Source organism: Bacillus rossius, chromosome 14 (genome assembly GCF_032445375.1).
Source record: "Bacillus rossius redtenbacheri isolate Brsri chromosome 14, Brsri_v3, whole genome shotgun sequence".
Lineage (NCBI taxonomy): Eukaryota > Metazoa > Arthropoda > Insecta > Phasmatodea > Bacillidae > Bacillus > Bacillus rossius.
The window spans coordinates 27325898-27338288 of NC_086341.1; the positions used below are offsets into that span (position 1 = coordinate 27325898).

General features: G+C 45.9%; 1 long non-coding RNA gene across 1 annotated transcript; it reads right to left on the reverse strand.

The window, feature by feature from the left end:
- Positions 1-6631: 6631 nt before the first annotated feature.
- Positions 6632-11470, reverse strand: LOC134538743 (uncharacterized). Its single transcript, XR_010076208.1, has 3 exons — positions 10817-11470; positions 9774-10027; positions 6632-8306 (listed from the first exon to the last, which is right to left on the reverse strand). It is a non-coding gene; the product is annotated as an uncharacterized LOC134538743 (long non-coding RNA).
- Positions 11471-12391: the final 921 nt, after the last annotated feature.

Sequence of the window (12391 nt, forward strand, 5' to 3'; positions counted from 1 at the left end):
GAGGCCGAGGGACGCCGGCCGGGAAACTTCCAGTAGGGGGCAGCGATTTAGTCGGCCACTGTCCCCAACGCACCCGCCCGACGATCACGAATCAGTCACTGCCGGGCGGACAGAGAGAGGGGTCGCCGACAGGAATCTTCAGCCAGATTCACGGGGAACAGGGCGAACGGGCAAACGTCATCAGAGGTCGCGACGTCATCCGCAGCACATCAGGGTGTACCAGCACAGCTGGCACCACCAGAGGACGTCAGCGACGTACCGGTACCAGCAGCCGCCGGCATCACGTCACTGGCCAGCACGGCCGAACCCACCCGGCCGTCAGGCGCACCGGCAGCCAGCTGGGCCGCACCTGCCTGCCTAGGACGGCTGGGGGACGACGAGGCTACTCTGCTCCGAGTCCCGGTGCTCCTGAACGGGCACCCCGTCCATGCTCTGGTGGACACGGCGGCGAGCCACTCGTACGTCGCTGCCCACCTGGTGCCGGAGGGGGACCTGGAGCAGTACGAGGGGACCGTCTTACTGGCCACCGAGGGGACCAGCGCGCCCACCTCTGGGCGCGCCCAGGTAACCATCGGCATACGTGACCAGTCTAGTCAGACGAGCGCCCTGGTCGTCCAAGGACTCCGAGATGACCTGATCCTGGGCTTACCCTGGTTGGTCCAGGAGGACGCCACCATCGACATCAGACAAGGTAGGCTGCACGTGGGTCAACGGGGCCGTCGCACGGTGTACGGCGTGGGTCGAGCAGTTCCCGCCCCTCCAGCCAACCCAGTCCGACTGGCGGACATTACCAATGACGTGCCCCCTGAGTTTGTCACCCTGTTCGAGGACGTGTTGTCACAGCACCTTCAAGTCTTCGCAGCCACAGACATGCTAAGACGCACGACAATGGCGGAGCATTCTATACCTACCCGGCCCCACCAACCCATTTTTGTAAAGCCCCATGGTTTTGGACCAGTCGAGCGGGTGGCCATACAGGAGCAGATTACAGAGATGCTCAGGGACGGGGTGATCGAGCCAAGCGAGTCCCCTTACAACAGCCAAGTGGTTATGGCAACCAAGAAGGACGGGTCTCTTCGTTTTTGTGTGAATTTTAAGCCGGTGAACTCAGTAACAATCCCTGCACCCCCACCCCTCATAAACATTGCAGATTACCTCGCGGGATTGGGGGACGCCACTATTTTCACATCACTAGACTTAAAGAGCGGGTACTGGCAGGTCCCTGTCAAACCCGAGGACCGCCCCAAAACAGCCTTTACCGCCCCGGATGGTCGCCGATTCCAGTTCTGCGCCATGCCGTTCGGGCTGATGGACGCCCCCACGACGTTTCAGACCATGATGGTCCGCGTCCTGGATGGGTTCGTGGGCGAATTCGTCACGGCCTACCTGGACGACGTGATCGTCTGGTCCAGATCGTGGGAGGACCATGCACGACATTTTGCTTTGGTCCTCGAACGGTTGGCCAGGCACAGCCTCACCTGCGCACCACATAAGTGTCGCATCGGGGCGGCGGAGCACGAATACCTGGGGCATATTGTGAATGCCGCGGGTTGCCGACGTCTACCGAAGCACTTAGACCTCATAGAAACTAAGTCAGCACCACGCACGAGGAAGGAGTTGCAGCGCTTAATGGGCCTCTTAAATTGGCTACGCTCCTTCGTTCCGGATTTCGCGACGGTGACTGCTCCTATCACCGACTTGCTCTCGCCCAAGACAAAGTACAGGTGGACAGCCGAGGCAGACTGCGCCCTGGAGGCCGTCAAGCGCCTGTTCCGGGGAAGTCATGTCCTCGCCCGTATGGCATCAGGGGAGCCCCTGTACCTGCAGACGGATGCCAGCAAGGTGGGTATGGGGGCGGTGCTATACCAGGTCGGCCCCGACGGCGAGCGGAGAGTGTTGGAATATGCCAGCTCCAAATTCGGGCCGGCCGCGAGGAACTATGACGTAAATGAGCAGGAATGCTTGGCGGTAGTGTGGGCGGTTAGTCGCTACCGGCACTACCTTGAGGGCAAAGAGTTCACCCTTAGGACAGACAGTCAATGCCTCAAATGGCTAAACACGATGCAGGGCCGCAAATATAAATTTACCAGGTCGGCCATGCAGTGGCGTAGCCAGGATTTGTGTATGGGGGGTGTTAAGAAGCATGCCCCCCCCCCCATCTCCACCGTATTGAAGCGGGGGGTCCGGGGGTCCTCCCCCGGGGAAATTTGGATTTTAAGGTGTAAAATAGTGCTATTTTAGCAGTTTTCGGTACTTAAATTTAAATATTGTAATGGTAAAAATTTTATTAATTTGAATATGAAATTTGTTTGAGTGATGAATAAGAAATTAATTAAAGGTTTGGTGCTAAGGGGGGGGTTTGAACCCCTAAAACCCCCCCCTGGCTACGCCACTGGGGCCATGACGCTACAGAACTATGCCTTCCAAGTCGAGCATGTGCCGGGGAAAGCGAGCTTTTCCGGCACCCTGACCCGGCAAACGTCTACGAGGACGGAGGATCCTGGGAGGACCTGCTTCCTCCACAGGGTCACTCCTCAGCTATAGGGGAGTCATCCGGGCGTGCCGCCCTGTACGCTGTGACTCACCAGCCCCAGAGACTCGGTCGCGAGTCTGTAGACACACTAGCCGACCTCATCAATGCTGTCCAGCAGGTACAGCGGGGAGACGCCGCCGCCAGGGCCGCTGTCGAGGCGTGTGGCGCCCAGGTGACATCGTACCAGAGGGTGGTAGACGGGGTCCTGCAGAGTAGGGCACCTGGGGATATGGAGTCATGGCGAATTTATGCCCCGGAGGGAGCCCGATCCGCCATCCTCGCCTACTTCCATGACCACCGGCTCGCGGGTCACCCCGGCGCAGAGCAGACGGCGGAGGCGCTGCGCACCACGTTTCACTGGCCGGGGGTGGCCCGGGACGTCCGGGAGTATGTGAGAAATTGTCTCCGCTGTCAACACTGCAAGGCGAGGAGGACAGATGGTGAGGAGCAGCAGCGACCGAGGCGGCCCCAACACCCCTTCCACACCATAGCGCTAGACATCATGGGTCCTTATCCTCGGAGCAGCAAGGGAAGGAGGTTCCTCGTGGTAGTCACAGACTTGTTCACCAGGTGGGTGGAGGCCTACCCTGTCTCCAACGTCCGTTCGGGTACACTAATCGCCCTGTTGGACGGGGAGGTTTTTCCCCGGTTTGGATACCCGGCAGTAGTTTTGAGTGATAATGGATGCCAGTTCACGGGTGCCAGATGGAAGCAGGCATGTCGAAGATGGGGGGTGGACCATCATACTACCCCCACATACCACCCAAGGGCCAACCCAACCGAGAGACGGAACCAGGAAATTAAGGCGCAGCTCCGTCTCCGATTGGGCGAGGACCACAGCAAGTGGGACTTGCATATTCCGGCTCTCCTGTACAGTCTGAGACGAAGGACGAATGCGGTTACGGGGTACACACCGGCAGAACTAGTCCAGGGGCAGAACTTGGCGCTGCCAGGCGAACGCCGCGTGGCGGCGGCCGCTACAGCAGGGGAGTGGGGCGAGTCGCGGCGGGCAGAGCTGTCGGAGAAACGGGAGCAGGCAAGGCAACATCAAGAAACCTACCTCCGCAAGCACACGCCACAGACGGATAGGCCACCGCCCGTGCTAGCGCCGGGGGAGCAGGCGTTTGTGCGCCAACACAACCTGTCACCCGGAGCCAAAAAGTTCTGCGCTGGGTTAGCGCCAAAATGGGCGGGGCCCCGGCCCATTCTACGTCAGGCAGGACCAACGTCGTACATAGTACGGACGCCCAATGGAGGGCGTACCAAAATTCATAGGGACGACCTCAGACGTGCGACGGACGTGGAAACGGACACAGAGCAGCCCGGGAGTCCGGATTGGCCGCCAGCATTGCCGGCGAACACGCCCCAGGGAGCGTCCCGGACGTCAGAGCCACGTGGTCCGATAGGCCCCCAGGCCCCGGGGGAGGCAAGGGAAAATGTGCCAGACGTTACTCCCACAGACATCACTCCAGCACCAACGTCCACGGACATACTGGAGACAAGGCCAACAGACGCGACAGAGGACGTGATCCCGGATGACGAGACACGAGACGTGACTTCCGCGGCTGCGGGAGACAGGACACCAGGCAGGGCTGAAGGGGAGGAGGCAGAGCAGTGGCCTTATAGCCGGGAGCTGTGGCAGTACCTGGAGACAACGTTAGACTCTCTGGAGAGGGGTTGGAAGGGGTGGCCCGCCCTTGACACGGGGCGGCAGGCGTACCGGGACGGGTCACGGGAAATGGTCACGGAACCAGAGTCGGATGATGAAGGGGAGGGGGTCAGTGAGGAGCAGGGCCTTCCCCGCCAAATCTCTGGGGGCGGTTGCGACATTTCTGAGTGTCTGGGAACAGATGTTGAGGCGAACACAGGGGACGAGGAGGAGCGCCGCCTGCGCCAACAGATGCAGTGGACCGGGGGTGAGTGCCGTTCGGATGACCCGACCCCCACCCTGTTCGACCTGTTTCCACAGGCTGCATCCACACCTAAGGCGAGTCCGCACGCAGATTTTCCCCCTCAGGCAGGCCCCGCCGCGCTCGTAGTAAACAAACCCGCTACACCATCTCGTCTCTCCAGGACCCGCAGGGCCCCTGAATATCTGAAAGATTACGTGTGCCCCACTCTGACCATGCCAGTGCGCCACGACGTACCCATACCCAGGTGCAGCGTGATGAGCCTGTTACCCTCCTCGGAGCAGTGCGTGGTTGACCCCCAGTGTGACCACACAGTGTTTGAATTATCCCCAAGTGCGTCGAGTGATACCTAACTGAGAGACGTTGCCGCGCATAGCGGCCTCGTGGGAGGGGGGGCATTTGACGTCGACCCAAGTGCCTACCTAGCTCCCTACAGGCCGTTATGACGAGGCAACGCCTCTCCTGCCAGTTAGGCATAATGATATACCAGTGTGTGTTTTTTTTTTTCAGCGGACTGTAATCTTTTATATTTTTGAAGGGTATTGTTGTATTTGTACACCGGGCGACTGAGGTCCCGCCCTGCCTGCGAAACGTCATGTGCTCCGTGGGAGACGTCGAGGGGAGGGAGAGACGCGCCGGGAGGGGAAGCGCCACGCGCGGAGCGCTCAGTCGAGTCAGTCGCGAGGGAGACACGGTCGCGAGTAGTCGCACAGTCGCTGGGCAGACGGCCCCGAGGAGTAGTCGCGGAGTAGTCGTGTGAATCGCAGGAGATTCTCGTGGCGCGGTTGTCTAACAAGCGGTCACGATTGAGACGCGGGAGAAGACTTGCAACCTACAGAGACTTAAAACCTATCCTGAACATCGGGAAGTAATAGTTATCGTGTCAGTGCCAGCGTCGCACGGACTTTCGGTGCGGTACGGAACGGCGTGGCACAGCCCGCGGAGCCGGGCTTCACCCCAGACGTACGCAGGCAGGAACGGGGCCAGCCCCAAGTATTCCGTGTTGGTGGGTTAATAAATCATGAGTCGACCGTTGAATTTGGTATTAGTCATTTCGGGCACCAGGTTGACGTTCCCCGGAGGCCACGAGGCCTGAACCCCCTCTACCACGAGCAGCCGGGCAGCTGCACTGTTCCTGGGGAAAAACCTGGGCGACGACAGTATGTCAACAGAAATGTCATCGTTTTATTTTTACCACATAATCATACAAACACAATAAACTTTCAATACATACAAGGAATCCAATGAAACCTGTCTTTCTGTTGCTCAAATGCATTGGTTTCCCACCTGATGATTCACATAATGTCAATATATAATTCTTTGCGACACCAAGAATTCCTTCACTTTGTCAATGTTTTGTTCAGATAGAGGTGCTTTGTAACACTTTGCTAGCAAATTTCGACTGTTGAAAATATCTAATAAATTATTGAAAACTTCTATAAATCTGAAGGTAGACTCAGATCCTTCAAATTCAACCAACTGTAAATCTTGGCTATAAAATTTTAAAGCATCAGCAACACTGGCTGAATGTTTGTGCAGCTAACTTCACTTTCATCTTTTCGCTAGACCAATTTATGTGGCGTTTTCCCAATTTTGTTGCCGCATGTAAACCTTGAGACCTTTGAAGGTTTTTCTAATTCCTCAATAACCCTCCACAGAATAATTCCATTCTCATCCACTAAACTACCCTTGCTGGCCAAACAGTTCCTGACAAGTTTCAAAATGTGACATGGGTCAAGAAACAGGTATACCTATAGGCTTACCTGTATGAGAATCTGTGATCCAAGTTTTCATATCAGGTACTGAAAACTTGGCTCCAAAATGTTCAGCCATAGATAAGTTTGATGCAGCACCATCAAATGTCATTGATGCTACAACTATGCCACAATCAAAAAGAATCTTCAAGCATTGTCTTGCCATTGTCATACCATTTTATTTTATATTTTTATTTTTTATTTCATATCCTTTGACCCCATTTCTGGGGTATGATAAATGTCCAGTACATATAATATATATATATGTATATATATAAAGTTTCACAAAAACAAAACACAAAATACACAATATCACAAAAAACAAAAACATAAAATATACAATTTCACAAAACAAAATATACAATTACATTTTACTTATAAGTTATTAATTACAGCATATGAAACTACTGAAAGTATAATTAAAAGTGAAACAGAACATATATAACATAATTAGTATGCAATAAAGATAGTAATAGCATAAATTACAAGTGGGTTTGAAATTACCCTATAAAATATTTACTATTATTTTTTATTTTCATAGTCTTCAATATCTTTGAAGGAATAGAAAAACAGTTCTTCTGCTATTTTTTTTTAACTCTATTGCAAATTATTTTTTACTATTGATATTTTTAACATGCTGAGGTAGACTATTATACAAGCAGACCAGCAATCAAGAAATACCCTACTGGGATCTTCCAGCTACCATTTAGAGCAACAGCCATGAACACCAATGCTTCCCTTGCTTCAGGTAGGGAATCATCATCCAACCCTGTACCGAAGTCAGTATATCCAATGAAACTCTGACCATCAAATTCTATATGTTTACGTATGGCCATTTCATCTAACATCAAAGAACATAATGTAGGTTTACCACAAGTAACATTTTCTGCTGTCTTCAGTTTCAATGCTGTACAAGCCTCAGTACTGAAGCTTGGCTTTCCATCAACAGTTGAATACCACTTCTGCAGTGTAACAGGATGTGGCAAACACTTCATGAACATTTTTCTAACATAATTGTACGCCTTAGGAGAGTAGAAGGTAAATATGTAGTTGAGCGGTATTCGAGAAAAAAAATGTAAAAAATCAGAAAATACCTTCATTATATGCTCTTTAACTTCCTCTTTTCATTAAAAGCGGTTGAGGTAAGAAATTCCAAATACTTTAGGAGATATATTTTTTAATTTCATCATATGTAGTTCAGCGGTATTTGCGAAAAAAAAATGTTAAAAATCCGAAAATACCTTTATTATATGCTCTTCAACTTCCTATTTTCATTAAAAGCAGGGGAGATAAGAAATTCCAAATACTTTAGGAGATATCGAATTTTTAAATTTCATCACAATACCAGTGCATTCATGTGGCATTCAACATTGTTTCTTGTTTACGAGTATCTATTTTTTTATTGGATAATGATGTCACGTGATTGTTCGTGATAGGCCAGAATTCAAATGAACCAATATGTTATTTTTTAGTTCATTTATTGTTTAAAACAGTGTTTAATTACCGCCTCCAACTTAGGTGAGCTTTTAACGTTTCTAATTTTAAAGTTTTATTTGTTATTTGGATATTGTTGCGCAAGTAATAAGTAACAAAATAATTTTACGTGAGTTGTTACTGTTCATCCTTTGTCCCGGTTTGTTAGGTCAGGTAAGTAACATTATAAATACTTTAAAACTAAAAAACCATTGAAATTAATTCATATTATTTTTTATGTACGCTTAGTTTCAAAGTATTTATAATGTAACTGACCTGACCTAATCAACCATTTTCATTAATTAGGCATTCACAAACACATGGCAATAAAAAAATTGCGATGGTCGAATGATTACACAGGTCTTGCATAGCAAAATAAGAACGGCAATATCTCCTAAAGTATTTGGAATTTCTTATCTCCGCCGCTTTTAATGAAAAGAGGAAGTTGAAGAGCATACAATAAAAGTATTTTCAGATTTTTAACATTTTTTTTTCGCAAATACCGCTTAACTACATATTTACCGAGTAGAAATTCAGTGTCAGAGCAAACGTCCTCAGCTCTGGAGGATAGGCTTCTCTGGTTGGCCCCTTCTTCCATCGCTGGATGAGATCCGCAACAGCAGGTGGCAAATATTTCTGAAACCAATGATCTTAATTGTGTTATAGTGCAACAGAATTTACCTTTAAAATTAGGTTAAAAGAAACTGTGTCAACACCCACCACCTCCGGCTAGCTCAAATTTGGTGATGAGTGGAACATACAGGTTAGAAGCAGGTCACGAAGAAATTACTGCTCAATGTTTGATGGATTACCTGTTTCTTTTATTCATGATAAAATCGCACCATATTCCGTATAACAGAGCACACAAAAAAAATTTAAACTGTACCTCCATAAAGGAGAAAAAACACGTAGATTCTTACTACGACTACATTATATTGCCCAGATCAGTTCCGGGCAGCGACGGCTGGACAAAACACTTTGTTGCCTCGCTGTGAGCTTTGCCTAAGACTACGGTCAAAAATTTCTAATTTATTTAAATGTCCAAAGAAAAAAAAAAAAAAGGTTGTTAGGCGTCGCTCGCACCGTAGCCGCTAAGTTGTAGTTCAATATTACATTGTTAAATGATGCGAGCCATCGCCCGACCACGACCTCTCGGCACGGTGCTCAGACAATGTCTGATTTTACAGTTTTCCTTTCCTTCGTGCGGGCAGTGTCATGGGCTCGCTGACGTAATTTTCAGCCAATCACTGCGCATAGAAACAGAAGCTCCCACGAAATGCTTACTTCTGTTCCCACGACGCAGCAATTTTGTATCTTTCTCACACTCCCGTGACCGTGACACACATGCCTAGCGTGTGAAACAAAGCCTCGGTCGTGGAAATAACGAAGGAAAATCATGTCAGCACGCCTTCCCACACAAAGAAGCCAGCAAAAAAAATACTTCAAAAATAAACTTATGCATTGTAAAAAATAAAAACAATAAACCAAGAGAATTACGTTTACAAAAATTTTTAAAAGGAAATACTTTACATAATTTGAAAACCTAACCTGAAATTTGACAAAAAAAAATTTATAATAAAAGATAATTACTAGATTGCATGAGGAAGGCTGTAATCTGGGTTGTTACAGCTGGTTTAAGTTATTGCTGTTTCAGCATCTGCAAATAATATATTAACTTGCATAATGTATAACAGCTTAAATGTCTACTAGGAATTTTCTGTCAAAGCTGGTCTTTCAATAAAGGACGCAACTAGCAGACGCATTACAAATTGTCATTTCTCCTAACAAAAATGTAGTTTGAAATTTTGCATAATGTACTTGATAATTTTCTCAATAACTCAGACCACTAAATTTATAAACGTGTGAATAATCATATACAGTTCTGACCATAAGTATAGTTTAGATCCTGGTTATTCAAACCCTTACATATCTCTTTAACCAAGTTTCAGAGAGAACTTATTGTGTTATTATTACTAAAAATTGAATTATGATATATTTTAGACAAAAGGAAAGCTGAGGGAATAAATCTAATAGTTAGTGACAATGTGTTCAGGTGTCCAGGTGCTAATAGGTATTGAGCTGAGCTATTTGAAGTGGCATTACCTGTAGTGTATCTGCAGCAACATCACCCATCAGTTTCTTGTCCTGCAGATGCGAGATAACTGCCTGAAGGCTCACTATTTTTGCAGTGGCTCGTTTACACCGCTGATGAAGGAGTTTCAGTTTCTTATGGTATTTTAATCTTATTTCCTTTGCAGCACCAAGGCACTTCTTACTTCTGCTGGGAAGTCAGGTTCTTCTCATTGAAGTCACCTAGATATGCCAATCTTAACTTTTTTCCAACTGTATGAATATCCCTGTAAAAAAAAATTATGTTTGTAATTATTATTTTGCTAACCTATGAACATATTATGTAGGTACCAGGCTTGTAGAGATTATGTGCACATGCAATTTGAAAAAGAGTGTTTGGCTATACGTGCTAAACAGCACAATCAAAAAATACAATAGATTTCATCAAGGGCGTCGCCAGCCGATGGCCGGCCGATGACCTGGAGGGGGGCAAGTTGTGGGAAAAGTATGTATTTTTTTGCAGTTTGCTACACTTTGTTGAATCTCTAGGGCACTAGGGGGGGGGGGGCAACTGCCCCCCTACCCACCACCCCTGGCGACACCCTTGGATTTCATCATTACAAACATCTTTTTCCTTAAAGTAGAAAATGTTGTATTAGGATGCTCAGATCACTTGGCTCAAATAATTGACTTGCCAGTGAAATGTATAGACTCGAAACAAAAAACATGAAAATATATTACTAGAAAATTTACTGAATTTCAAATCAATACCTTCATTGTCATGCAATAACTGGGGGAACTTGTTCGAAGGTGAGGATGTAAATATATAATGTAACACAGTTCTTGATATATTCCTGAAGAACTTTGAAAATTCATTCCAAGATAAAATACAAAGTACCTAGTTCAGGAGCAACCTAACCTAACCCAATCCCTACTTTTAGGCCAAAAGCTGTAATGATTGTATATTTAAGTTTACGGCTAATAGTTAAATGTCTTTAAACATAGTCTTAAACCTTAAAATTTAAATAAATTTAAATATATATATAAAATTTAAAAAATATTTCTGAATCACATACTTGGTAGTGGATTGCTGCGAGGTGGTGGCGTTTTCATGCGGCTGACAAGCTGTATCCGAATACTGGCCTAATGGATCCCTTAGCTAAGGGATCCACTAAAAGTGCATCGTAGTGGACGCAGCCATCTTTGTGTTGAATCCGAATTCTCACAAGGGATGCCGATGCATCCCTTCACGCATCCACTAATTCGAGATTTCTAGGGATGCGACACTCGCATCCACTAACGCGTCCCTACATCCATTAGCTTCGGAATCTGGTTTTATTTTGTTTGTGTATAATATTACTTCAGATTTTCAGCATAAGATTTGTTTAAAGCATTATAAGCGAAAGTGATAACTTAAACAGAGACAAATGAAGACGTTAATAAATATAATAAAAATACGAATTTAAACTTAAAGGATAATTCAAAACTCATAAGTATTTTTAAAGTTAACAATTTATAAAATGTATTTAATTTGGATCGCTAACATGTATAACATACACGTTACATTATTTTTTTAATTGGTAGGTATTTATTATTTACGTTTTGCTGAATATTCGTAGATATCCCTACACAAAATGGCTGCGTGAACATTAGTACGACTGACAGTCAACAGGTGGTGCTAGCAGTAAAAGTATTCGGATATTATCCATTCATTAGAAATGCGTCCTCTAATTGTGGCTGCATTTGGTAAGGGATGTAGGGATGTGTGTGCTAAGGACGCATCCCTATGTATTCGGATACAGCCACAATTTGGCTTCTCTCGGTAGGTGCTTTCCTCTTGGCATTTTTAGGCTGTAAGTGTGCCGGTAAGTCAAAAACAGTTGGAACAAACTTCCTTGTCAAAACAATCTTGGGAGAAGTGTTTAGAACAAATTCTGAAATGCTTGGATGGCACAAAACTTTCCCGCCTCAGAAAGAGTTCACTTCTTCGTCAATTCATCTCCAGGAAAACTAAACACACAAATATAACACACAATTCCGATAAAAACATGTAACCAATAGTTATACCATACATATACCCCACATTTAACGTAAATATAAATTAATTTTTAAGTCAAACTATCATGCAACCAAAACGTAAAAGTAGTATAAATATTTCAGAACAATTTTGACATAAAATCCCAAAATACACCATAAATTTGATAAATACACTTACCTGTGAAACGACACCGATGCTCCTTTGACAGATTTTTCATTACAACCGTAGGCAACACATTTCTGAACCAATTTCACAGGCAGCTGCACACTGAGGATAAGTTAGCTTCGAATCCTGGATTCATTTCCCAAGAGGTTCCATAGTTACAATACCGTACCATAAAAATCGGGTAAACGACGAAAGACGTTGGTGCAATACAGGCCTAACTCAAATTGTTAAAATTTGATGCAACTTAACCTTCCAATTAAAAAATATGTACATATATATATATATATATATATATATATATATATATATATATATATACACACACATATATATATATATATATATATATATATATATAAACTGTAACGTAATTATAAAATATTGATAAAAATTAACCTACAATGTCACTCTTGTGGTGTGTGTGTGATCATGCTATTGATTTATACCT